The sequence below is a fragment of the Macrotis lagotis genome, chromosome 1 (genome assembly GCF_037893015.1).
Source record: "Macrotis lagotis isolate mMagLag1 chromosome 1, bilby.v1.9.chrom.fasta, whole genome shotgun sequence".
Taxonomy (NCBI): Eukaryota; Metazoa; Chordata; class Mammalia; order Peramelemorphia; family Peramelidae; genus Macrotis; species Macrotis lagotis.
The window spans coordinates 142,642,625-142,669,588 of NC_133658.1; the positions used below are offsets into that span (position 1 = coordinate 142,642,625).

The 26,964-nt window shown below is 35.7% G+C and overlaps 1 protein-coding gene and 1 long non-coding RNA gene across 5 annotated transcripts in view; one reads left to right on the forward strand and one right to left on the reverse strand.

The window, feature by feature from the left end:
* Window positions 1-26,964, forward strand: part of LOC141504179 (uncharacterized) — a 452,895-nt gene that overhangs the window by 360,270 nt on the left and 65,661 nt on the right. For all 3 annotated transcript variants that reach the window (XR_012473240.1, XR_012473241.1, XR_012473239.1), the window contains one exon: window positions 2,546-2,594. This is a non-coding gene — a long non-coding RNA (uncharacterized LOC141504179). The remainder of the gene's footprint in view (window positions 1-2,545; window positions 2,595-26,964) is intronic.
* The window catches only part of ZMAT4 (zinc finger matrin-type 4), a 218,418-nt gene that overhangs the window by 109,718 nt on the left and 81,736 nt on the right, over window positions 1-26,964 (reverse strand). The window lies entirely within an intron of this gene.

Genomic DNA, 26,964 nt, shown 5'->3' on the forward strand with positions numbered 1-26,964 from the left:
CAATGGTTCTTTAGATTTTCAGTTTGGTAGTCAGTCTAATACTTTTTCTCTCATACTTTCTTTTGAAGTCTCCCAAATATTGAGCTAGCTCTGGCAATGTGTGTGTCAACCCCCCTGAATAGTACACTACCAAGGTAAATGTACTTATCCATGGTACTCAAAACTTTACATTTTGTGTAATTGATGTTTGGTTCTATATATGAATGGTGTGGTGCTGACTGAAGGAGCACCTGTGCTTTCTTGCTGCTGATTGTTAGGCCAAATCAAAGCAGTGGCTGAACTTGAGGCCATGTTTATCCTTAGTGAAGGCATTTGACAACATGGCTGAAAATATATATGAAAAAGTTTTAGAGCAAAGACACAGCCTTATTTCACTCTATTTGTGACTGGGAAATCAAAAGAGCATCATCCACTATCCAGAACTCAGACAAGCATGATGTCATGAAATTGATGTACAATACTGGTGAACTTCTCTGGGCAATGAAGTTTTGATATAATTTTCCAAAAAACTTCATGACTAATGGTATCAGAGGCCTTTGTTCAGATCTCTAAATGTTTTATAGAGACCTCTGTTCTGCTCCTGACATTTTTCATGGACTTGTCAAGCAGCAAACACCATATCAATTGTTCCTTGACCCTTTCTAAAGCCAGTGGTTCTCAGGGAGAGGACCATCTCCCAGATGAAGGATCAGTCTAGTCAGGACTCTGGCAAGAATCTAATTAGCAGGGCAGCTAGGTGGTGCAGTGGATAGAGCACCGGCCTTGGAGTCAGGAGTAGCTGAGTTCAAATACGACCTCAGACACTTGATAATTACCTAGCTGTGTGGCCTTGGGCAAGCCACTTAACCCCATTGCCTTGAATAATCTAAAAAAAAAAGAATCTAATTAGCAATGACTAAAAGAGAAACACCTCTGTGATTATCATAGGACAATCTATTTCTTTGACCTTTATAGAGGCATCCTTCAATTCCTGGAGGAAAACTTCTTCAGGTCTTATAAGCTGGAAAATTTCAGTCAGCTTTTATATGAGAAATGGCTCCCCAAGGTAAATATCAACTGAAATAGAATCAGCACCAGGTGCTTTGCCACAAGAAAGGAACCTATTATCATTTAAAACCTTTTCTTCAGTTGGAATTTCAGCTTGGGATAGATTGACTTCAATAAGAGAAATAGGCAATGACTCCTGCATTGCTTGATGATGGCCTGTTAAAAAACACAATGGAAATATTCAGCCCAGATCTTTAGGAGTCCCTATTATTAATCAATGTGGTTCCATAAGCACCGAGTAGTTGAGATGTACCATATATTTTTTTGACAATAAATAGCTTTCAACATATCATAAAAGTACTTCAGATTGTTACTATCTGCATAAAACTGAATTTCATCTGCCTTCTTATTGAGCCAAGAATCCTGCATCTCCCTAAGCTTCACTTGAATATTACTTTTTGATGGAATTAAATGCTGTCTTCTTAGACATGGATGTACTATCCTGATGATAAATCCTGTGGATGTCATTTTTCAACAATGAGAAGTTTCTGTAATTCCTCATCATTTTCATAATGTACATATATATTTTGCCCATGGAGTCAGGAGGACCCCAGTTCAAATCTTACTTATATTTATCAGCTAGGTGACCCTGGGCAAGTCCATTAAATCCCAGTTGTCTGCAAAAATATGTTAAAGACTTTACATAACATGTACTAGTTTCAGGCTCTGTTAAACAGTTTTGTAATTAATACTTCATTTTATCTGCATAACACCCCTGTGAGGTAAGTGCTATTATGATAATCATTTTACACTTGAATAAACTGAGGCAAAGAGAGGTTGAGACATATCCAGTAAGTGTTTGAAAACATATTTGAATTCAGATCTTCCTTACTCCAGGCCAAGTGCTTCTATCCACTGAGATGCTGGTGAACTTCTAAGTTATCCTGTAAGGCTCAAGGATGGTCTTGCAAGAAATTCTGAGCTTCAGGACATTGTTTGCCTCATTGGAATGCCTAAGTGTTTTGGACAGTCTCATTCATTATGGAGGAGAATTCTCTAGTTGTCTGGCAAAAAAAAATGATGTAGAGATCTCTCCCAAACCCATCTGGTATTGATTTTAATAGGCTCCTGTTAGAAGGTCAATGGCTGGCTAACTTCCTTCCTTCCTTCCTTCCTTCCTTCCTTCCTTCCTTCCTTCCTTCCTTCCTTCCTTCCTTCCTTCCTTCCTTCCCTCCTTTCTTCCTTCCCTTCTTTTTCTGGCTTCTTTCCTTTCAACAAATTTTTTGTTTTATCTTTTTTTAATAGAGAAGAATGTACCCAAGACAGAGCTTTGTAGATTATTTACAGTTAGTGGATATGATAAGAATGAAGATTCAGCAAAGGATTCTAAGGGATGGTCAGACAGGCAGGAGAAGAACCCAGAGAAGTCAGAAAAATGAGTATCCAGCTCTGACCTCAGTAAGGTAGCCATCACTTGACAACCTTGTTTCACTCAGGGCTACTGTATGAATATTACCCCTTTTGAGTTTTCCTGTATCAAGAGCTATTCTTCTTTCAGGTCTATTGGATCTTGTGCTGTTTATGTGTGGACATTTCATGCACCAGTGGTGAGTGGAGTCTTCTTTGAAGTTTTTGTATTTTTATGTGTTTCAACCACAGGATGGGATCCCTTATCTGCCATTGTAATCTCCCCAGGGTTGGGTAAACAGACAATTTTTAGGGTACCTTTTCTAGCCCCTTCTTCACATCAGGAGGTTAGCAGTGTGATAATTAAAAGACTACTCAGACACCAGGGGGCTGTTGAATTCCACAGCTGCTTTCACTAGGGAAATAATCCTGGGTCTCCTGTGTGTGACCTGTGTCACCTGTAGTTTGTGACTATAGCTACCAGTGTATCCCCATTTGCTACTTCATTACTTGCCCACCACAACAGGCCTTTAAAAACAGGAATGGTAAAGTAGTTTGGGTAATTTTTTAAATTTATGCATAAATTGGATTTAAATGAGGTAGGGTTGCAAGAAGTCAGTGGCCTTGCTCTCTTCCAAAGTTATGGTTCAGTGGCAAGACAAAGTCAATATAACTGGTGATGTAACTGGCTTTAGATGCAGTGGAGGACCTTAGTATCTTTGATGTCTCACCAAACTCTAAGAGCTCCACAGCACCTGTTTCAGCTGCCTTCAAAGCAATTGGACCAAAAATGTTCCCATCCACCCATTCCACCAGGGGAAGAATTCACATACTTGGGGAAGAAACATCTCCCCCTCCCAACTCACTGATGAGTTTGAGAATCCTTTGGTTACCCTCAAACTATTTTAATCCATCTGCCAAAACAATTTACTGTGATGTGGGTATTGTGCATGCTTCAACTTCGTGGAGACATAGGTGAGAATTGGATGGCTCAGGTGGATATCAAAGATGGAAAGCAGCTCTGAGAAGGACCCAGCAACCTTCACACCAGAGTTACTAGTCTTCCTTGAACTCTGCATTAGACAAGCTATGAAGAAGGAAAATTTTTATTTTTCTGCTTCATTCTTGAGGATAGAACTAGTAATAAGGAGAATAATTTGAAAAGATGATTTCAAATCTGATGAGGAAAAAGAAAAAGTTGAATAAATGATATACCCTAGGAGGTAATAATTTTTGTTTTTGTGTGTGTGTGTGTGTGTGTGTGTGTGTGTGTGTGTGTGTTTTCTAGCAAAGACAATCATTTGTTGAGGAAGTCACAGATGGCTTACTTGGTCAGATACAGGTTAGACCAGATAATGACTCAGGACCCTTCCATCTTTGTGCTTCTGTTTAAAACTTGCACTACTGCTCTCTCAAAAATCTACTTTAGCTTTAGACTTAATAACAATGCATAACTTTTACTGCCAATCCCTCTCCTGTCAACTTAAGCCAGTTTCAATGTTTCTTCTCACTGACCAATACCCTTGTATGACTCTACAAGACTTCTATGCTCTCCTAGAAACACAAATCTCCTGTTCCTAAGATCTATATCTCCTATGGCTGAAGGTGACAACACAAAGGGAAGCACAAACAAACTTACACATAGAGGTAATGTTGGATCAAACCTTATATAGGGTAAGATATTCACAGGGCACCATAGGAGTCCATACTATATAAATCTTGCTCAACTTATACTCAGGAGAGCCTTTGGTTGAAATTTCAGTTTTGCCTGTCATAGCTTCAGGGTTTGTTGCTGTTGTTAAATTCTTTTTTTATTTGTTTTGTTTTGTTTAATCTGTAAAACTAGAAGACCCATTAGATTCTATTCCATTTTTAGGAATATCATTCTATGATACTGCCCAAGTTCCTTGCACCATAGACAAAGTCACTACTTTCCAAAAACTCCCCCATAAAGTTGAGAGTGAAACTCATTCAGAATTCCTATTATTCCCCATTACCAGTAAAATAGCTTTGGATCACAGGCAACAGCTGATCTAAAAGCTGCTACTGGGGATGTGAGAAGAGTTCAGGTCTCTTTTTGGTCTTCAGTGGCTTAAGACCAAGAAGCCGAAGGTCTCTCTAATATGGAGCTGACAAAAGGGATTGTATCTAAAATAACAGTAGTCGTTTATTGACTACACTTTCCTATATTTCTAAATTTTCTTTTAAAATTCACTCCCTTAATTTCCCCAGAATTATAAAGGGTTCATTTCGGCACTGGTTCAACTGATTGCCACTATGAAAATTCTTCCTATTTTCCTTATGACACAAACACAATTATTATCTTCAGGAAGTCTCTGCGGCAACATCTGCCTTTTTCTCAGAGGTTGGAGACAAGTGGCCTGTGCTTAATTGACAAGATCTTCTAGAAATGCTAAAGCTGTGAAATCCTTTGCTATGGAGAGTCACTTAAAAGTCATTTTAATGGACCATGTAATAGCTTATTTGACTATGCTGGTTCATTTTAGCATAAATGCAAAAATATTCCATCCAAATGTTGAAAATCTATTTGAGGCAAAATGATGGGCACAGCATCAGTCACATTGCCTGGTTTTCTGACCAGAGAGTTGTGGTAAACACATTTCAACTACATTAAAGTATTTCTATTAATTATGTCTCTGGAGCATGGGACTGTAAGTGTGTCACATCTCTGAATTTATACTGTAATTGGTTATCCCAGTCAAATATCAATTCATGTAAAAATACTGTTCTAACATATTTAGCTCAAATAATAATGATTTTAATATCTAATATTTATCCCAAATCTTAAAGCATTTTAGTACATTATATCACTTGATCCCCAGGTATCACTGTTTCGATTTTCTAAATTAGGAGATGAAAGGTCAAAACATCTGATATATTCAGATAGGAATAAGTGGCAAAATTAAGACCTGAAATAATTCCTTCTGGCTCCAACCCCAGAATATTTTTCATTTCACTTCAGCACATATATTTATAGAATGCTCATTGTTCTGAATAATATCAAATTTGTTGTGTTACAAATCACAGTTGCACTGATGGAAAGTAAATTGTTTCTAATGTTAAATGGGATTTTTCTTTCTTTCTGATAGAATCTAAGGATGTCAGAGCTGAAAGGGCAATGCCTGCTCAGACTATGAATATTTGAAGACAATGATCATGTCTTTGTCTAATTAATTGTCTCTTTTACAAACTCCAAAATCCCCAATAAGAGAACATCCAATCTGTGTCTTCAGCTGATGGGAAAATCATTATCTTTTGAAACAGTTCATTCAGTTTGAGGTTAGTTCCTTCTGGTTAGAAAACATTTCCTTCCATTTTTGTTGCTATTAAATTGGGTTAAATGAAGATATTTTTTGCCTTCCTGTAACTTTATCTCATTTTTCCTTCCCTGTACCTTCTGGGAGTAAGGAGAAGGCAATGATCATGTTCCAATAGAATTATCTTTATGGTAATAGGTTAGTCCCTTCAGTGGATCCCTGTACAGCAGTTGTTTCCAGACCTCTTTATTTTCTTGGTCACAGTCCTCTGGGGGCATTCTAGCTTGGCAGTGATCTTTTTAAAATGTGATGCTCCTAAATGAACGCAACAATTCCAAGGATGGCCCATCACCTACCCAAACTATAGGAGAGGCAGTTTTCTATTATGGTTCTTCTGACAAGTAGCATGGAATCTACCACTGTTTAGTGTGGGACGAAGTGTAACCTCTCCCTGGTAACCTGATAGGAGGAGATCACAGAGAGGACATTTCTGCACTGTTATGGGAAACTTTGTCAGTAATATCCTCTATGACTTTGTCACAGTCTTTTTGGGGAGGAAGTTTTAGCTTGGGATACAGGACAGAGGACTGACCAGCTATGCTGCTAGTGTTTATTTACATGGATTTCCTCTAGCTATTCCTATAGAGCTAGGGTTCTTAACCCTTTTGTGGTAATGGTCCCCTTTGGTACTATAGAGAAGCTATTCTTAATAATTTTTAAATATATGAAACAAAATATGTAGCACTACATAAGAAACCAAATAAATTGAAATATAGATATAAAATATATTTTAAAAATTAATTAATTAATAAAAGTTAAAGAAGCTAGTATGATCCTAGTCTGATGTAGTAGAAGAATAGTGCTAAAAATAAGAGAAGTGAAAATCTCATTGAATTTTGTCCTGATCATACCACATTAGAAGTAAGCTATTGAGTTCCAGGAGATGCAGCTTAGCAAAGGTAAACCTGAGCTAAAAGGTGTCCAGAGGACGAAGGACTTCTAGGCAAGAAAATGGCTGAAGGAATGTTTAGCTGAGAGAAGAGAAACTCAAGGAAAACATGATACATATTTTCAAATAATTTAACAAATGTCATATAGAAAAGTAACTCAACTTCTTCTTGGTCCCAGAGGTCAGAGTAAATGTAATTAAAGGGAAGAAAATTTGGTTCCATGTAAGGGAAAAAAATAAAATAAAACCCTTTGAAACACTAGAACTATCCTAAGGGCTCCTTGGTGTTAGTAATATATCCCTCACTAGGGGTTAGATGCCAAATTAAGTGGATGTTGAAGTAGACAACATGTTCTCTGAAATGTTGTACAGGCCTGAGACCCTGATTTTGAGAAATAGAATGGTGTAGTAGACAGAAAACTAGACTAGGAACAGAAAAATCTTGGGTCCAAAGGGTAATGTTGACACTTTCTAGGTTTATTTTGTTGTCCAGTTATTTCACTTGTGTCTGTGTCATCATCACTCCATTTGGGGTTTTTTGGGCAATGATACTGGGATGTTTGCCATTTCCTAATCCAGCTAAATTTACAGATGAGGAAACTGAGGCAATCAGAGGTAAGTAACTTTTCCAGAGTAACACAGCTAATTAGGGTCTCTGAGGCCAGATTTGAATTCAGGAAAATGAGTCTTTCTGACTTCAGGCCCTGCACTTTATCCATTGTCTAACCTAGCTGCCCCTGCTAGCTGTAAATACAGGTAGCTCATGCATCTTCTCTGAAGTCTTTCTCTCATTTGTAAAATGGGGGTGATTATGTCAACACTATTAATGCCTTAGAATTATGAAGAAAATGCTTTAGAAACTTTGGGGCAATATAGGAATATAAATTATTTATTTTTATAGGAAAGAAGACAGCATATGTCCCTGGTAAATGGTGCCACATTAGAGATAAATCAATTCATTTAGAAAAAGCCATCATGATTTTTGGAATCAAAATAAAAAAAGGCCATAAAATGTACAAATGTATCATTTGCAGGTCACAGTAGGCAGGAAGACATACTGGGAATTCCTTAAAATGCACATAATAAATATTCAATGACAAGTTATTGGCACTGTTGGAGAGACTATAAGTACATTTCTTAAATCATAAACCAGATTCTCCAAATATTAGGGGAAAACATTGTGAGCATTTACTCATATTTCCCTTATCAAGAATCAAGAAATTTCTCCAAAGTAGCTGAGTCCAACATTTAAATATTCCTGGATGCTCATATTTTTGTAATTTGGGTTTTCACTTCAATACTTCAACATTCATGAGAATTTGACATGTAACCTTTGTTTGCAGAGCTATCTCCCAAGGAAGCTCATTCTACTTTAGATAAATCTAATCATGGCAGGGGTGGGGAAAGGGTGACAGGGTTCCCCCAGAAATTGAATGAAACTTTTTCTATGTGCAGTTTTCAACCAGGTAATATCCTATAAAATCAATATTTCTGGGCCCTCAGCACAAATGCAAGGTAACATATTGGAGAAGAAACAATGCTGGTCTTAAAAAGAGAAGATGTAAGTTTTAGTCCAGGTTCTGCCTAATACATATCAGCTGTGTGACCCTGGTCAAGTCATTTTTCACTTCTTTGATATCTTGGTTTTCTTATATGTCAAATGGGTATTCTTGTACTATTTTCATTATGTTATTTTGAGGAAAGTGTTTTGTAAACCTTAAAATTCTTTGTGTTATTATTAATATGATATATTTTTATTTTTTCATAAAATTTGTATTAAAAAGATAAAAATGAAACTACAATGCTAGGGAAAATAATGGAGTTTAGTTCAGTCATGGCTATAACCTTTCTAATTGTGCCCTTGATCTCACTCCCTTGAGATTTTGATACAACAATTATTAATTTTCTTCCTCATTTATATCTAAGAAATATGTCTTTTCTATCCTAAACAGAACAAAAACTTGCTCCCCAAACTTACCTTTGCTCCAAGGCTTTACACTGTCTCTCTTCTTTAGTGATAATTTTTTTTTAAAGGATCATAAAAGTGCAGTACTCCCCCTACTTCATCATCCACAATTCTCATCAACCTTGAGCAACCTGCTACCATTCAAAGCTTACAATCCCCCTAGCACACAAATCTAAAACCTTTTCTTGTTTTCTCTGTAGAATTTGGTGAAATAGACCCACAATTGCTTCTTCTTCTTCTTTTATTTTTTTGGTTTTTACAAGGCAATGGGATTAAGTGACTTGTCCAAGGCAATTATTAAGTGTCTGAGGCTGGATTTGAACTCAGGTACTCCTGACTCCAGGGCCAGTACTCTATCCATTGCACCACCTAGCTGACCCTGCAATTCCTTCTTAATGTTCTTTTTATTTCTGGCTTCTGTGAAACTTATTCCAATTCTTCCAACTTTTGCTTTTCTAGCTCCTGTCTCTTATTTCTCCTTTTAACTCTGATCATATATTGGTGTGTCACCCTTGGAGTTTGCAGTTTATATGGAAGACAATAAAGAATCACCAAACTATATGAGTAGTGGAATAACAAACAGATTTCTGCATTAGAAATATTATGCCTGGCAAAAGTAGGTAGAGCAATGAGACTGGAGTGAGAAAGACCTGAATTCAAATCCAGTCCTAGACTCATAAGCACTGTGTAATCTTGGGAAAATCACTTAACTTTTTTTTCACCTCATCTTCCTCAACTGTAAAAGAGTGAAAGAGTAGTATCTACCTCCAAGTATTGCTGTTAGGATCAAATGAGATATTTGTAAAGTACTTAGGTATCTAGGTTTTTATCTCATAGTAGATGCTATGCAAATGCTAGGTATTCTTATATTAGAGAATGCAATGAATTTGAAGGGAAAGAAACAGGAGTTAAAAAGTAGAGTTAAAATTAGAAGACAATTAGTTTTTTTTTAATTATTTTGTTTGGGAAGTTTCCCTGAAAACCCTAGGGCTAAATTGAGCAAACACAATTCTATTCTAAAAATGATCACATTTCTGTGCTTTTGTAGCAACTTCCATTTCTTCCATACTTTCATTCTCTAGCTTCCTCTAGACAATCTTTAATATCTTCTTGACTTATGCCATTGAGACAGAAAACCAATTAACTGTGCCTTAAAAAACTACTTTCCTTCCCTATATTATTCATGGCCTTCATTGCCTAGAAAGCAACAGATAACCACCTGCCAATCCAGTCATGATGGAAAATTTGGTGAAACTGGATAAGTAAAACGTGATGTGATCACTCTGAAGCCTCATTCCTGACTACCCTGGACATTTTACTCAATGTGTAACTTGAATCTTACAGTAATTGAGGGTCAGTGGCATACTTTCACCCATATGCCTCTTCTCACCTTGCCCAATGCCTGAAGATATTTCATTTTAGGTCTTGAACTTCCCTCATGTGAGGTTTTATTTTAATTTTGTTTTTTGTTGTTGTGGTTGTTTCAATATGCCATAATAAAGACCCACTGCTCTATACAAACATCTATCTCTAAGGCCAAAAAGAGTTCTCAAGAACTAGGATGGGGACTTCTTTGTTTGTGTACATCTTTTTTCCCTTACTAGATTATAAGCTTCTTGATAAATGGAAGTTCTGTCTTATTTATCTTTATATTCTATAGAATGTCTAGCTAGGTGTTCAATTCATTTCTTTTAATTAATTTGTTTATTTATTTATTTATTTATTTCCATCCATATGCACATGTATATTTTTTTCAGTTACAAAATTTCCTTCTAATTTCACTTCCCACCCCCTCCCCTTGCAGTGAACAGTCCGGTTAGCATTGAACATACATATTTATGATAGACAAGTTTACAGATTAGTTCTTTTCAGTATGAGAAATTAGGATTAAGGGAAAGAGATACATAAGAGATAATTTTTATAGTGTTTATCAAATTCTGAAGGGCTGGGTTTTTTTGTTTTTGTTTTTTGTGTTTTGTTTTTCTTCCTCTGGATGGGGATAACCTAGTCCACAGCCAATCTAATACAGTTGTCCTAGCTCTCTGGACTACTGAGAGGAACTGTTTCCATCAAAGTTGTTCATTTCACAATGTGGTTGTTAATGTGTACATTGTTTTCTTGGTTCTACTCCCTTTGCTCAGCATCAGATTCTGCAAGTCATTCCATGATTCTCTAGAGTCTGACCATTTATGGTTTCTTATAGAATAGAATTTAATAGTATTCATGTACATAACTTGTTTAGTTATTCCCCAATTGATGGGCATCCCCTCAATTTCCAATTCTTTGCCCTACAAAAAGAGCTGCTATGAATATTTTGGAACATGTAGGACTTTTCCTTTTTATTATAATTTCTTCTGGATATAAACCTAGAATTGGAATTGCTAGGTTAAAGTTTTATTGCTCTTTGGGCATAGTTCCATATTGCTCTCCAGAAAGGATAGATCCTTTCACAACTCTACCAGCAATGCATCAGTGTCCCAATCCTCTTACAATCTTTCCAACATTGATCATTTTCCCTTTTTTCTCATCTTGGTCAATCTGTTAGATGTGAGGTGATACTTCATTTTTGTTTTAATGTGCATTTCTCTCATTTTTTATATGATTACATATAGCTTTAATTTCTTCATGTGAAAATTGTCCATATCCTTTGACTATTTATCATTTGGGGTTGTTCAATTCATTTCAATCCAATTAATACTTATTAAACATTTCCTGAATGTAAAGTATTGTGTTAGATATTGAGAATACAAAATATTCCCTTCACCTAAGAAACATTGTCCTAAAGGACACAGGAACATAAAAAAAGATGGTGGTGTGGGGTCCCTAACTTTGAGGTCTTATCCCCCTAATTAGCTAGGTAGTGCAGTGGATAGAACACTGGTCTTGAGGTCAGGGGGACAGGAGTTTGAATTCAACTTCAGACAGTAAACACTTACTAGTTGTGTGACCTTGGACAAGTAACTTGACCTTGATTGCCTCTCATTCAGGGTCATTTCCAGTCAGCCTCATTCATGTCTGGCCACTGGACTCAGATGGCTTTGGAGGAGAAAGTGAAGTTGGGGACTTAGCACAGTATCCCTCACTCAAATCCAGTTCATGAGCTCTTCATGGCATTATGTCCCTGATATCATGATCTTCTTCAAGAATGAAGGACACACATCATCAGGGAGACAGTCTATATACTTAATCTCAAACAAAATGACAGTATAAGAAAGCCCAACACAAGAGAGTGTATGATAACCTCTACTTTGGTATTATGTATCACAAATCAATGACTCAAAAAGAGATCTATTTTTAAATGTCCTTGATAAAGAAAAAAATGTTTCATTGACTGTTTACCATAGGAAAATTATAAATAGGTCAGACAACTTTACATTTTTATTCTGACTTCAAAAGCTGGGTTTGGAGGGAAATTTAAAGCCAGAATTAAAATCCCCCACTTATTTTCCCTCTTTCTGATGAACATCTACTATGCATAAACTGTACCTATGTTTTCCAGATTGACTTGACTAAAGAGAATCTAATTTCCAAAGAAATAAAAGAGATATTTCTAAATACCAATTGGGTTTCAATAGGAAAAAAAAGAAAAATAATTTTAGTTAAAGTTCTTATGAGATTCAGTGCCCTTCCTTCCCTAATGGCTATTCTCATACTCACCCCCATCCTCAATCCATCTCCATGTGCCATCTATGTCTGGTAAAAAAGAAAAAATGAGGCGTTGATCTGCATCTGCAGCAGAGCACTCCCCTAGGAGCTTTTAGTATCTATCTTCCCCATCCACGCTAGAAGAGGCTAAAAATCCACAAACAATTCTGTCCCAGGGACTGCCTGGGAAAGAGGCAAGATTAAATACTTTGCCTTGACATCCAATATATCTTCCAATGTCTTCCCAATGCTCCAAGCGTAAAAGATGAAGCTGTGTTTTAAATATCATTCCAAAAGACTCTGGTTTAGGTGATAGAATATGATCTTATACTAGAAAAAATTTCAATGATCTTTTGTTATTTTAAAAATCTAAGTGCCACTCCATTTGGTTAATGTGAAATTTGAAACTGGTTTGGGAGCCTGATTTCACTGAGGCTTTGTTATTATTGTTTGTTCTGGGAAAATGCCTCTTTTAATTGGCCATGTGAGGTGTACAATTGAGACAATTGTCCAGATCCTTCAGAACAATTATGATTTTGTATGAGCAAGATAAATATTCATGAATGTTTTCTCCCTTCTGTTCTCCCTTCTTCCTTTCCTTCTTCTGCATTTATGAAAGATCTTCCATGTGTAAACTCTCTGATAAGTGCTGAGGAAGATACAAAATATACTTGTTAAATGCTCCCTGCCTTCATGTAGCTTATTCTTTAGAATATATTGTATTATAGATTTAATAATGTAGTCATACAAATTATATGCTTTCTCTCTTACTCAGTTTCACTTTGGGAAATGAATAAAATTAAGAAAAGCAATTAACATCAATCAGTGTAAAGAGTCTTGATTTGGGGCAAAACTTTCAAATCCTGATATCGTTGATCTTTTAGGGCTCCCTGTTTATCTTTAAATTGAGTAATTTAGAATAGATGACCATTATCAATCAATAAGCAATTATTAAACATCTACTATGTGCCAAACACTAGGCTATGTATTGGAGATATGTGGATAAAACTAAATAATCTGTCCTTATAATAACAATATTTGCCCTTCATTTTCAAAGAAGACCGAAACATCAGGGAAGACTGAAACATCAGGGAGGCAATGTCATGACAAGCACATGAATTGTATTTGAGTGAAGAGGTGCTGTGCTAAGTCACTAGCCTCACTTTCTTCTCCTACCTCCTACTTGATTTCTGAACAAGGAGAGTGAAGTGGGAAGAAGGGAGAAAATTTGAAACTCAAAACTTGTTTTTGCATGCACCCAAGGGGAAAATAAAAATAAAAATAAAAAAAATACATATATGTATAACATATAATCTTAAATTATATACATTTACATGCACATATACATATTCTTGAAGGCAAAGATTTTCATCAACTATATTAGATATTATGTGTATATATCTATATATGTGAATATATCAATTTATGTGTATTATATATGTATATATATGTATATATATATATATATATATATATATATATATATAAAAAACATTGTGACCCATAACTAAAAAATTTACAGCACTTTAAAATGGTGCTATAGAAACACCGAGTGCTCCACTCTCACTCCATTACCCTGCCCTGTGACAACAGAAAGAAGATTAAAGTATTTCATTCAATAAAGGAAGAGGCTATTGACTGATTGCCTTCCTTGCCTGTGGTTTCCAAGATGACAAGATGTTCAACAAGGAGTAGAATAGGAAGTTTTCCTCTACTCTAACATAAGGACCACAGAGCTACTCACATGGACTATAGACCCAACAACCTGAGATTGTAGAAGGACTTCTAGATTCCCTTCCTTGAGTCTCAATCTTGCATCAAATTGTCCTGAAATGCCTTCACACTATAGCAAGAAGCAGTCATATAGATGGGAGTGATTGTGATTGCAACCACTGAATGCATGAATTGCCCCTTCTGTATGCTCATTGACTTTAAGATTGGCAGTTCTGGAGTCATCATTGGTTCTTCCACATCTTTAGTCAATCAGAATACATTCCTATTCATTATGGTTAAAAATGACCTCCCCAAAGTTTTACATGGCTTTACTCATGGCATTCAGAGAATATTTATATATGATCTAAGGGCTGACCTTCATAGACCAGTCCTTTTCCCACCTTCTCCTCCCCCCCCATTACATCTGCAAACTCTTAATCATAAAGGGCATTTTCAAAGCTAGTTAAAGTTTTAGCACAATCAGAATCTTGAAAAGTCAAATTGAATAATGAAGGAAAAGTTTCTCAGGTTGTTCTTTTTTTTTTTAGGTAATCAATAAAAACAATTTCAGAATAGGTATTTGTTTGTATATTTATTTGTTTACTGATTTATCTATTTTATTCATTCAGCCATTTATTTATCTATTTATTTATTCATTCCTTCATTCCTTTTATAGGAAGTATTTCCTGATTGCCCAAGTAGATATTGCTCTCTCCCTCTTCAAAGAAGCATGCATCTTTTCATCTTTTCATCTATTTCCCCTTGGACAATTTAGATTCCTTGAGAGTAGAGGTACTGAGACTCAGAGAGCTGGTAGCACATGCAAATTCACACGGTTAATAGTAAATGGCAGAACAAGAGCTCAGATGACAGGGCTCTTGCTTCCCATCCAATGTTCTTTTCATTAGACTTTTTCTTACTTCATGAGGCATGTTCTCAGCTAAGTATTTATTTGGTGCTTTGATGCTCAAGTTTCTTTGCTGTCTTGGTTATTCATTTATTTTTTACTGAAGAATCTGAAGACTTGAATGTAGAAGAGCTTGCCTTGGCAAATTGAAAGACTACCTGTTCATCAGGAACATGAGTGAAGGAGGAGCTAGTTGGAAAGTAGTATTTACATCAGAGATAGTGTCCTGGACATCAGCAGATAATAGCCACTGGGATCTGGACAGGTTGATAAATTTGGGTAAAGAAAACCTCCAGGAAGGAAAGGCTGTGGAGTAATATTGGAAGAAGAGTCTAGACATGGCAATGGTGGCCTATGCAATATTCAGATTTGTTTATCCTTTCTATCTATGTCTTCTCTCTCTATTATACTATAATAGAGAGGTCCAAAAGGGCAGTTATTGTGCCATTTTATCTAAACTTTGTATTTTCTCAAGTGACTAACACAATAGATGCTTAATAAACATTTGTTGGCTAGTTAACTGGATCAATGAATGACTTCTCTCATTCACTAAGACTATAAGAAATTAACTGCTTTATAGATTTTGGATATTAGTCACATTAATGCAAAAACTTGCATTGCTTTTTAGTAAGGAGATATCCCTTACCTCCATTGACTCCCCTGAAGAAAACCTGAAATAGGCACTAGCAGCCTGACATGTTGTATATTAAGGCTAAAAAAGAATTTTTCTTTATCTCATTTGATTTGCACAAAACTCTGCAAGGCAGATACTATATCTGTTATTTTCATTTTATAAATGAAGAAACTAATATTTGTGGGATTTTAAGTTACATACTCATGGTAACACTGCTAGAGAATGTCAAATTCAACTTGAAAGCAAATGCTTTCTGACTCCAAGGTCAGGGTTCTTTCCATAATACCACACTGAAATAAGTCCACAGAATCATAGGGATAAATGTAATCATAAGATGATGGCATCAAGCTTAATCGTTTTAAAGAGGAGGAAGCTGAGAGTCAAAGAGCTGAAGTGACTCATCAGCAAATCACTTGAGGGGGCAGCACCTGGATTCAAGTCAAGGTCTCTGGATACTTGAGGCAGCCTTCTTGTTTATTTTACATCCTTGTACATAGCAGCTTATAATTTTAAAATTGAAGACAAGCAGTACAAAAATCCCCTTGCTGTGACTTGTAATTGAGCAAAAAGAAAATAAAATAAATTCATCTAGAAAATACAGGTTAAACACTGTCTGTATGGTTTCCAAATGAACAAACTTTCTAAGACCAAGCATCAAACTCCCAAGTCTTACAAGATGGTAGGATACTTAAATGGTTCAACAATAATTCTCACAATAATTCTATGAGGTAGGTTCTAGCTATCTATTTAACAGAAGGAGAAACTGAGGCTTTGTGAGATAGGATCATTGGTGCAGCATTCCACAGCTAGTAAGTGGTAGAGTCAGATGTTCTGATTCCACATCCAGGTACCTTTCTACTGTATTAGCTCAAAGATAATCACTAATTGATTCAATACCTTTTGGTTGAGGAAAGACCATTTAAGTTCATCACTAACCAAAGCTATGGGGACAAGGTAGACAATAAATAAGACTCACTACTAGTTACTTTTGTCCAAAAGAAAACAGAAAAGTAAATGGTTTTGGTAGTAATATCATCACTAGCATTTAAGAGTGCTATAATTCAAATGATAAAAGAAATAATTTTCTGCCATCCTAGGATGTTTCCATTGTTTCTAAGTATGGGAAAAACCTTACACCTATGAATTTTAAGTACTTTCTAAGGTGTTATTTTATATCTGAATTGTTTTGACTTCCCTATTCACTTTAAGCACCTGGAAGAAAAATAGGGAATGGTGGGTGATATTTTTCCTTATATAGTACTAAGTGCACTGTTGAGTTTCAACAAATAATAAATTATGATAGTAAGACAAGCTAATTTTATACAACTGCTACAGCAGCTAAATGAAGAATCTAATTGAATCCTGTGAACAAAAGAAGAAATAAGTTTAATAGAGATTTATTGAAAATATCTAAGAGAAAAAGTTTAAAAAATTGTGCTTTCTTACATTTATTGTAAGGTGGGGGATGGATGCACTAAATGAGTATGGAATATTGTATTATATTGTCTGACACAGTCAATCTATTATTTGGCTTTTCTGAACTGCTTTTTCTCCCTTTTTTCTTTTAAAATCTTTTGTTATAAAGGAAGTCCAATTGAATAAGGAAGAGGGGGAGATATATTACCCAAATATAATGTAAAAACAAAAGATAGTAATGACAATCAAGAGAGATAAAAATGAAAACAGAGTCTAGAGCTGGAAGTGACTATAGGGATGTCCTCACTTTACCAAGTAGCTAGTTGGTATCATCAGGTCTTAGAATCAGAAAGACTCAATCTTAAATACAAACCTGGTCACAAATATTTACTTGCTCTCTGACCCTGGGCAAGTCACTCAACTCTGTTTGCCTCAGTTTTCTCATCTGTAAAATGTGTCTTTGCCAAGAAAACTCCAAAATTGGGTCATATAGAGTTTTTTATACATGCACACACACACATATATGAAACATAAGAGTTATATATATATATATATATATATACATATATATATATATATATATATTTGTATTTCTAGATTCATGCAGATGTTTTATAAAAGAAACAGGACTTAAATCCAGAGCTTGAAACTCCATGGTAGATTTCATCACTTATTTAATTATTAGACTCCCAAGCCTCCATCTTTGATTCTTTTTCCTGGTATTTCAGTGATTGGTGAGCAGATAGAGATAAGGCATTTTAATTTCTCTCCACCTCCCTGTGAGTATGATTTTCTCTCTAGTTAGACACTCCTTTTCTTCCCAACTTTTGTTAGAGTAGTAATGATTAGGGAAATATTTGTCTGGCCTCTCCTGTAATATTAAGAAAATATTTTCCATACTTGTCTGGCATTTTTCTGTGCACCTCAGATTTCCTGCTCATTGTTCACCCTAACATCTTCTGAAATGTAAATTCACTAAAATAATAAGAACAATCTCATTCCTTTTCCCCTACTGGCATGTAGCCTACCAAAGTGTATGCCTGAGTCCAGCTATATCCAGATAAAGTTGCTCTTGACCCTTCTTCCAACGTTTTCCTGAGGTGGATTAGACTCCCTTTTAAAGTTCTGCTTACCCTCTCCTCCAGGCTGACCTCAGCTGATCCACACTGATCTTAGCCCAATCACTATCTTGTGACTGATTCTATCTTTTTCTTTCTTTCCCTATTCCCTTTCCCCCTTTTTAAACTCTTTGATGCTCTCACTAGTCATAGTTTTAACTGTTTCCTTCTTTGCTTAATTTTACTGTCTTCTAAAAAACTGACTTTCTTTACTTTGCTGCCTCTATAAAGAACTTTATGAATTAACTTGAAACTTTTTTCAGTAACACAAATTAGAATTTCATTTCCTTTTCTTATCCTCCTAAGTCAGAGAACATTTGTGATTTCTTCACTGCTAAAGAGACCCTCCTTGCAAGGCCCCTCCCCCAAGCAATTTACTCATATTTACTTTCATTTTCTCTGGTTCTAAATACTGATCTCCTTGACTTCCTTTAAGTCCAAATAAAATCTCATCTTTTATTGGAAGTCTTTCTCAATCCCTGTGTGTGTGTGTGTGTGTGTGTGTGTGTGTGTGTGTGTGTGTGTATTTTTTGGTTGTTGTTCTTACTTGTCTCTCCCCCAAATTGTGAACTCCTTGAAGGCAGGGACATTTTTTGCCTCCTTTTTATATCCCCAACATTCAGCATAATGCCTAGTACAAAGCAGATATTTATTAGTTTTTGAGAGGATTGGATTTTCTTGTTTTTCTTTTTTAAACTAGGTCTCAATATCAGCCCTACTAGTTAACTAATCAAAACTATTGCTGACTCCTTTGCCTAGAGAAGCAGTGCTAAATTTATTGCTTCCTTAAGCCCCCACCAGAAATCAGGTTCTGGAAAAATAAAGCTATCTCTCTTTCCTCTCAGAAATTCCCTGTGCTTGCCTCTCAAGTCTGTATTCTACAATAATACATAGTTTCCTTGAAATTGGCAAAAAACCTTTGTCACAAATGTTTTACTTAAATAAATATTAAATGGAAATGGAAAAACAAATGAAAAAAAGTAACAAGAAAAGTCTTTCTATTTCATTGGCTCAAGGGAACTGGCTCTCCCATTCAAATCTACACCCAGTCCCTCAGGCACAGTGGCTTTTTTTCTTTGTCATTGGCATGTGGTCTCTGATTCAGGGCCAGCTTGCTTCAGGAGAGCAATAAAGTCCCTTTAACTAAATGACAAATCTCACTGATACTTTTTAAATAGTGTTCTCCAAACTCTTCTGAACATAAATATACATACTTATTTCAAGGGTTGCTGGTATAAACACCAAAATGCAGATCATAACCAACCCCTCATTGCCTTAAGAGACATTTTCATAAGCTTCCATGGCCAAAAAAAAAAATCCATTATCTGTTGTGAAGTCTTTTGGTAATAAGGTTCCCCACATTCAACCAGTCTTGCTCTTATTGATCTAAACCCAGGTGGTCAACAAAATATTTATTAAGCCCTTATTGCCCCTTACTTTCAAAGATCTCATATTATAATAAGGAGACAATATATAAATAGCTATATACATGTAAAATAGAAAAATAAATATATTTATACATATATTTATAATATATGCATATTATATTATATGTGTGCATTTATGCATTCATTTATTTTTTTGTTTTGTTTATTTGTGAACTAAATCTCAGAAGGATAACACTAGTAGTGGTAGCAGAGTGAGGGGGAAGACCCTTAGAAGAAGATAGAAAAGTCTTGAAGGAATTCTGGGTAGCTAGGAAACAGAAATGGAAGAGTATTCCAAAGATACAGTCAGATAGTATACAGATAAGGAGCTGAGAGATGAAGTGTTGCCTTCATAGAACAGCAAGTCCCTGGTGGCCAGATTATAAAGTTTACATGGAAGGAACAAATTTTAAAATTTTCAAAATTTTCATCTGACTGATAATATTCTGCTTGTCCTGGATTTGACATAGCAAATAGAATTTTTATATTTGCTCCTGGTAGTAACAAACTCTCTTGCTTAGTATTTAATGCCCTTTGTCAACTGGCCCCAATTTCTCTTTCCACTTAATCTAATTATTCCCACTGCCATATTCTGTGATTTAGCCAAATTCTCAATAAATATATATTAAGTACTACTATGTGCTAGACACTGTGATAAGCTTGGCCTTCTTTGTATATTTCATACATGACAGCCATACAATCTCTCATCTCTACATCTGGCTATCCCCACCCCCTACTCCACTGCCTAAAATATATTGTACCCCTCCTCATCTCTACCTACCTCTCTTCTCTGAGAAGCAGCTCAAGCTTCCCATTGTATATGAAAAATGTACTATGGCCCTCAACTTCTAGTGTCCTTACTCCCTAACTACAAATGGACACATAGTAATGGGTATATATATGGATATATGATGTCTATAGTGTAGATATAGCAACTATATAAAATATATACATTTATGATCTTTATGTATAGTATATATAATTTCTCCATAGTCCATGATATATATATATGTATATGTATATATATATATATATATATGTATATGTTCTAGTTACTTATCTATTAATTATTTCCTGTTTATCTGGTTTAAAACTTGTTTTCTCTCTCTCTCTCTCTCTATATATATATATCTATATCTATATCTATCTATCTATCTATCTATCTATATATATATATATATATATATATATATATCCACACATATGTGTGTATTTTTTGGTTGTTTTCACTTGTCTCCCCCACTGGATTGTAAACTCCTTGAGGGCAGGGACTTTTTTTACCTATATAAATATATAATCTCCCCTCCCCCAGTAGAATATAAAGTTGTTTCAAGTTGTTTCATTTATGATACTTATATCCTCAGTGTTAAGTACATTGTCTGCTCTGTACTAAGGACCTAATAAAAACTTGCAGTTTGGTTGACTGATTGGTCCTCCAATAGTCTCCAAACATACTTTTCAGTCAGATATCTACTGGAAGAACTTTTGGCTTTTGAAGACCTGTCAGAGTTTGTACTATACTCCCTTGTCTTGGTGTCCCATGATCCCGTCAATGACATCTTAAAGCATCAGAAGAGAACTTTGGTGGAGAACTGACTTTATAGAATTTCTGAATGGTCTGCTTATAGCTTTAGGTCACTAAAATTCAGGTGCTACAGAGTAACATGAGAAATGATATTCAAAGGCACCTGAACCATTACCACCACCAGGATCCTTTTCAAAACTGAAAATAGGTAACTTGCATTGAATTCTTGCCTTCTACTTAGCATTTCTTTTATTACCTATGAACATTCAATTTCCCACCTCCTCCACATTCCCAGTGCCTTTATAATATCTCCTTTCAAAGTCCTTAACTGCCATAATTCATCTAATGCCTACTTTCTTTTCAAATCCCCCTTACTCCAATGATAAATCAAACCTACTCCTCCTTCAACATAGCAACCTCATTCTAAGTTCTTATTTGAGGTGATAATTGAGTAAATATGTGATTAAACATTAGTGTTAATTTCTACAATCTGGTATCTCCTCAAGTATCACGTAAAATAAGCCTTTCTCTATTTTTTTTGCCCACTCTTGTCCTTCTTGTCTCCCACCACCAGAACTGGAATCCAAATCTCGTCTTTTTTTAATTTTCTTTGATTGTTTAGAGTCAGGAGACCAGATTTACTAATTTTGCAGTTAGAATTTCAACAAGTTTCCTAATCACTGGGAGTCCCAATTTCTCCAACTAGATATTAAGGGATTTGTATTCATTAGTTCTAAGGTAACTTCCTGTCTCAATAATAACAAATTCTTAGATTTCTAAAGTATTTCTAAGACTCCAATATGCTTTGATCACCTTGACCCTGTGAGATAGTCAAGGTAGTATCATTCCTATTTTATTACTGTGAAAATTGAAGCAAAGAGAGATTAGAGACCCAGGCCCTATAACTGGTAAGAAGCAAAATCAGGATTAAAATCCAGGTTTCCTTCTTCTAGGTCCAATTCTCTTTCCATCACACAAAATCTCTTTGATCCTTCACTCAACAAAGCTATCAGATAAAAATTACTCAACCCCCACCCCCATTATCCAATAAAGGTCCCAACACAAGTCTCACTAGTTTTTAATTTGGGTTTTGATGGTTGTGAGTGGGTATAAATAGTAATTATTTCTGTTCTTGCCAGAAACCCTGAAGATCTTCCCCCCAGATTATTTTTTTTTGAATAGACAGACAAGTTCATCTTTCACCCCATTACTTACCTCGTCCAAAATCACTAAATCACTGAATGTATGTTTCCCTCAAATATATTGAAACCTGGGTATACCTTAGCTTAAAAAAGTCTCCTCACTACCAGAGGCCATGTACAGTCATCCTGACCTATGTCTTACCACTAGACCCGGATGACTGGAGCAGAGTATGAGGTAAATCACTTTGCTCTGCCCTGCCTCACTTAAATCCAAATCACTTCCAAGTCAAGATGTCACCCATCTGATATCATTGGACCCCAACAAAAATTGAATGGTAATGATGAATCATATATAATAGAGCTGCTGGAGTGGTTGGGATGGGGAGATCCTACAGAGACAGCTATAGTTCATTTTGGTAAAGATTTTATTTATTTTGAGTTTTACAATTTTTCCCCTAATCTTACTTCCCTCCCCCACCCCCCACAGAAAGCAATTTGCCAGCCTTTACATTGTTTCCATGTTGTACATTGATCCAAATCATTTTATTAAAAATTTTATTTATTTTGAGTTGTAATTCATTTTAGGTGATGAAATCACCAGACTCTCTGACTCAGGAGGGTAAGAAAAGTCATAGACTTTGATTTCCAGGTTGCTCAGGTTACTACAAGAGGTTCACAGGTTACTACAAAAAGGTACACAAATTATTACAAAATGTTCACAAGTTAGGTTCTTTAATCAGGTAAAGAAGATGAGTTTTTCAGAAAATAGTAAGGATAAGCAAAGAAGAGACAGTAAAAAGTTGGACAAAGACAATAAAGAAAGGGAAACACAGGAAACAGTCATGAGAGGGTAGCTGGGTTTGGGTCATCATGGATCCAGCTGTATGGAGCCCGGACCACATGAATCTAGCAGCATGTGCCCAACTCCTCTTAAGACCATAGTACCTTAGGATATAGCATGGAGAAAGGAAGGGAAAAGGAAACAGGGGAGCCTACTACTCAGCCAAGACATGTGGAGAAAAAATGAGACACTCTTTAAATATAATTTTGTGGCAGGAGGAACAGGGGGGTTTAAGGAGTATTTAATACCTGGTGTAGGAGTGGAGTATACTATACATACTCTAAGGGGAGGTTTAATTAACAGCTGGTTTAAGGTACCATCCACTGCTTCTGCCCCCAAGGGTAAGTGTACAGTGATCAAGGTCAGGCATGTTCCCATCTATTTTTAAGTCCACAGTGGTTTAGGATTAAACAAATACAGAAGGTTAAAAAAAACACTTTCTCAGTACAGGAAAAAAAATTTGTTTTGAAAAGAGAAAGATTACAATATTTCTGTGTCCACAGTTCCTTTGCTACACTTAGTAATAATATAAAAAGGTTAAAAAACTTCATTTTCATCTTAATTTCTACAGTTGTTGCAGTGGCTTTTGGCATAGTTATGCATTAATGAAGTCTTATTATGAGGAATTCTTATTGGATCCCAGATTGTTAAAGACATCTGATGATAAAGACATAGGGAGAAAGCTTGCTGTCCATTTATTATCTCACAAAGAAACTCAACTTTGGTAAGGATTCAAAACTATCTCAGGCCACATCTGAAGCACACAGAAACATCTCTCAGAAAAATGCTATTTTTCTCCCCCTAACTTTTATGAGAAAAAGACTTGGAAAGCAGTGCCTGGTTATAGGAGAAAAAGTGATTCCATTACACAGAGGGAATTACAGTATATAAGAATTTGAAGTTTGCTAGAAGCTCAATATCACTGATTTTAATGTCAAACATGCCTCCAATGTACACCTAACTCTCATGCCTTATGTTGTTGTTCAATTGGCCCTGACAAACATAATCAGAAGGACTATTTAATTGGTCTTTTGGGCAAACAGCAGGTCAGTCTTCATTGACTTCACATTTCTTCAGTTGACTCTTATTATTCTATAAGGGCAATAAACTCCCCAAACTTGGGACATAACTATTCTGTTTCCAAAAACTGTAAAATCAATGAAAAAAAAGGAAAGACTGGAGAGAGTCTAGGGAAGTCTATGGTAAAATGGGATAGCCCCATGGAAAGAGTCATCAGTTATTTCCTGATGAACCAACAAGACATTCAAATATTAGAGTCTCAGGCAATCAAGTTCATATTGACATGGGCATATGTGATTTGGGGCTTGAGGAATCATTCAGAAGGGGATGACACATTTGGATCAATTTTAATTTCACTGAGTTCATAAATGCCTCTTGCAAGGTGTTTTGCTCAGTTTTTTTAAAAAATAGAAATCTTTCATCTTTTCAACAAATTCTTCCCTTCAGAGGGAGGCCTCTACCTCTTTCTAATTTTCTGGCTTTTAGATGCTGACCCTTGAAGCTCTGAAAAGGCATATTCATGAGTGTGACTTTGAGAAATGAAAGGACCAACCATTTGGCTAAATGTTTTGGAATTATTCTGAGAAAGTGATAAAAAAGATCTATTCACTTAGACCCAGAGATCATCTCATGACTGACTAGGCACAAGGCCTAAGATTGTTAATGACAAGACAGATCCTAAGTAGACACAAATATTTTTAGGAGACTGTTTTACAGTTAGGAAGAAATATACACAAAGCAGTTGTCCCTCACTTGGGGAATGGGTAAAAGAGATTCAGAGCATGAATTCAACAAGCTATCATTATGCTATAAGAAACAATGAATATGATCAAGAAAGAGAAACTTGGGAAGACATAAAAATTAATTCAAAGTCAAATGAACAGAACTAGGGAAAACAGTCAAAGAAATGTAAATGGAAAGAGCAATAACAATGAAGCAAACAAAATTTAATACTGAAAAATTATAATGAACTAGCTTGATTCTAAAAGATAGACTGGAAAAGCTATAGTCTTCCCCTCTTTGGAAGGAAAATGAGGTAGGGGTGTTGTAGTGGTTAACATGCCTGGGACTAGATTTGTGTTAGACTGAACAAGTCACTTAATTTCAGTTTCCTTAACTGTAAATTATACCACCTAACTACTAGGATTTCGGTAAGGATTGAATGAGTTAAGTTTTTTGAAGTGTTCAGTCTATTGCCTGACACTTTATAGGGAATTAATAAACCTTTACAAAAGTGGTTAAACTATAAGCCTTTTACTCTGGCTGTACTTTTGGACTTGACTGATGCTGTGCTCTTAGTTTTACTGAACTTTTTTCCCCTCTATATTATACTAGATGTCTCTTTGGATGGAAGAGGAAGGAGAGATCTATTGGGAAATGAAGGCAATGCAAAAGCAAAAAAAGAAAATCCATAAAAAAATTTTCAAAAAGAAATCAAGCAACAAAACTTTGCAGCTTTCTTTAGCACAGGGAAAACTTGTGAAATACAGAACCTCCATTTCCTTCACTTGAGCCTACTTTTGGCTGCCAAGATCTTAAATGTGAATGTGTTTGGGAGGGTTAAGGGAAGAGGGGAAGGGTGTAGGACTGAGATGGGGGTCACTACAGTAATATGACAAAGAGAAATAAAATTAGCTTCAGGTAATTTTCAAAATGGAACTAATTTTAAACAGACAATAAAGGGCAAGAGTCCTCACAGGGAAATGCAGCCTACAGGATCAAAGTTAATGACATTCTGGCTGACTCAGACTTTTAAAGACTGCCAACCCTGCTAAATGGGTGATTTCATAAAATACAGGCCTTCTAATCTAGTTGAGGTCTGGACAAAGTGACTCAGAACAAAGCATTAACGCATAATGCCTTATTATCATGCCAAAAGAAAAAAAAAGACACAAAAGTTGACATCCATCTGAGGAGCATCCAGAAAAAAAAGAATAAGCTGCCCCAGAGCTACATGAAAAGAATATAAAGACCACAAGTTTGTTGTTGTATCAAAGGGCAAAATCAGAACTAAAATTTACCCATCTTATATTGATAACTTTGAGTTTGGTGTCTCATCCTCTCAAGGACATCTTTGAATGCTCTGGTACAACCTAGGAGATGAGTATGGAGGTTTTTCCTGGTGCTGGAGAAAGTATTTTTTAAAACCTCATCAGTCTCTAGAATCTGGAAAACCTTAAATTAGAAGTAGGCTGTGATTTTCAATGTCTACAATATGGGGGTCTTAGGAATGTTCTTCTGCTCACAAAATACTCACCTAACTCACAAAGAATTCTACCTGATGACTGAAATTTCACATATGAGAGAGGCTCAAAATCTTTCAGTCCACAATTAGAGATGAGATATTAAATTCTAACCCACCTGGGAGGAGGAAGTCACATTGATTTAAATTCAGAAAAGGGTACTGAGGGCAGTCACAGATGGAGGGGAAGGTATAAAGCATCAGGTATCTGAAAAAAGATGAGTAGTAGGGAAAAGAAACCACACAGGTTATAGAAAGAGAAAGATGGAGACATCAAGGCCAAACTTCCCATATTTCAATCTGCCAAGGAGAGACCCAGGGGAGAGTTTCAAAACCGCTTAGCCCTAAAAAATGTCATTGATGCAATTGGGAATATGCAGTATTAACAAGTGACCTAGCAATTTTTCTGTTTCACAGAGTTTCCACTAAGCATGGAACTTCTGGTTCAACACACACTGTTGTGTTAGGAGGAATTCATATGGGAAATGATTTGCAGTAGAATATAAACTCCTGATGATACTGCCATCATCAAAATATCAAATAGCAAAAGTATAAAAAGCATTTGTTAATTACAATTCATGTTATACCTATTTAGTGTTAGATGAGTGTATATAGTATCATTGTAAAATACAAATTCTAATTGTAATGTCCAAGAACAATAATTAATGTTGATTTTTAGAATACTGCACAAAGTAGTGTTCTACTGGCAGAGCAGAATATCTCATCTATTATTTTTTAATAGTACAC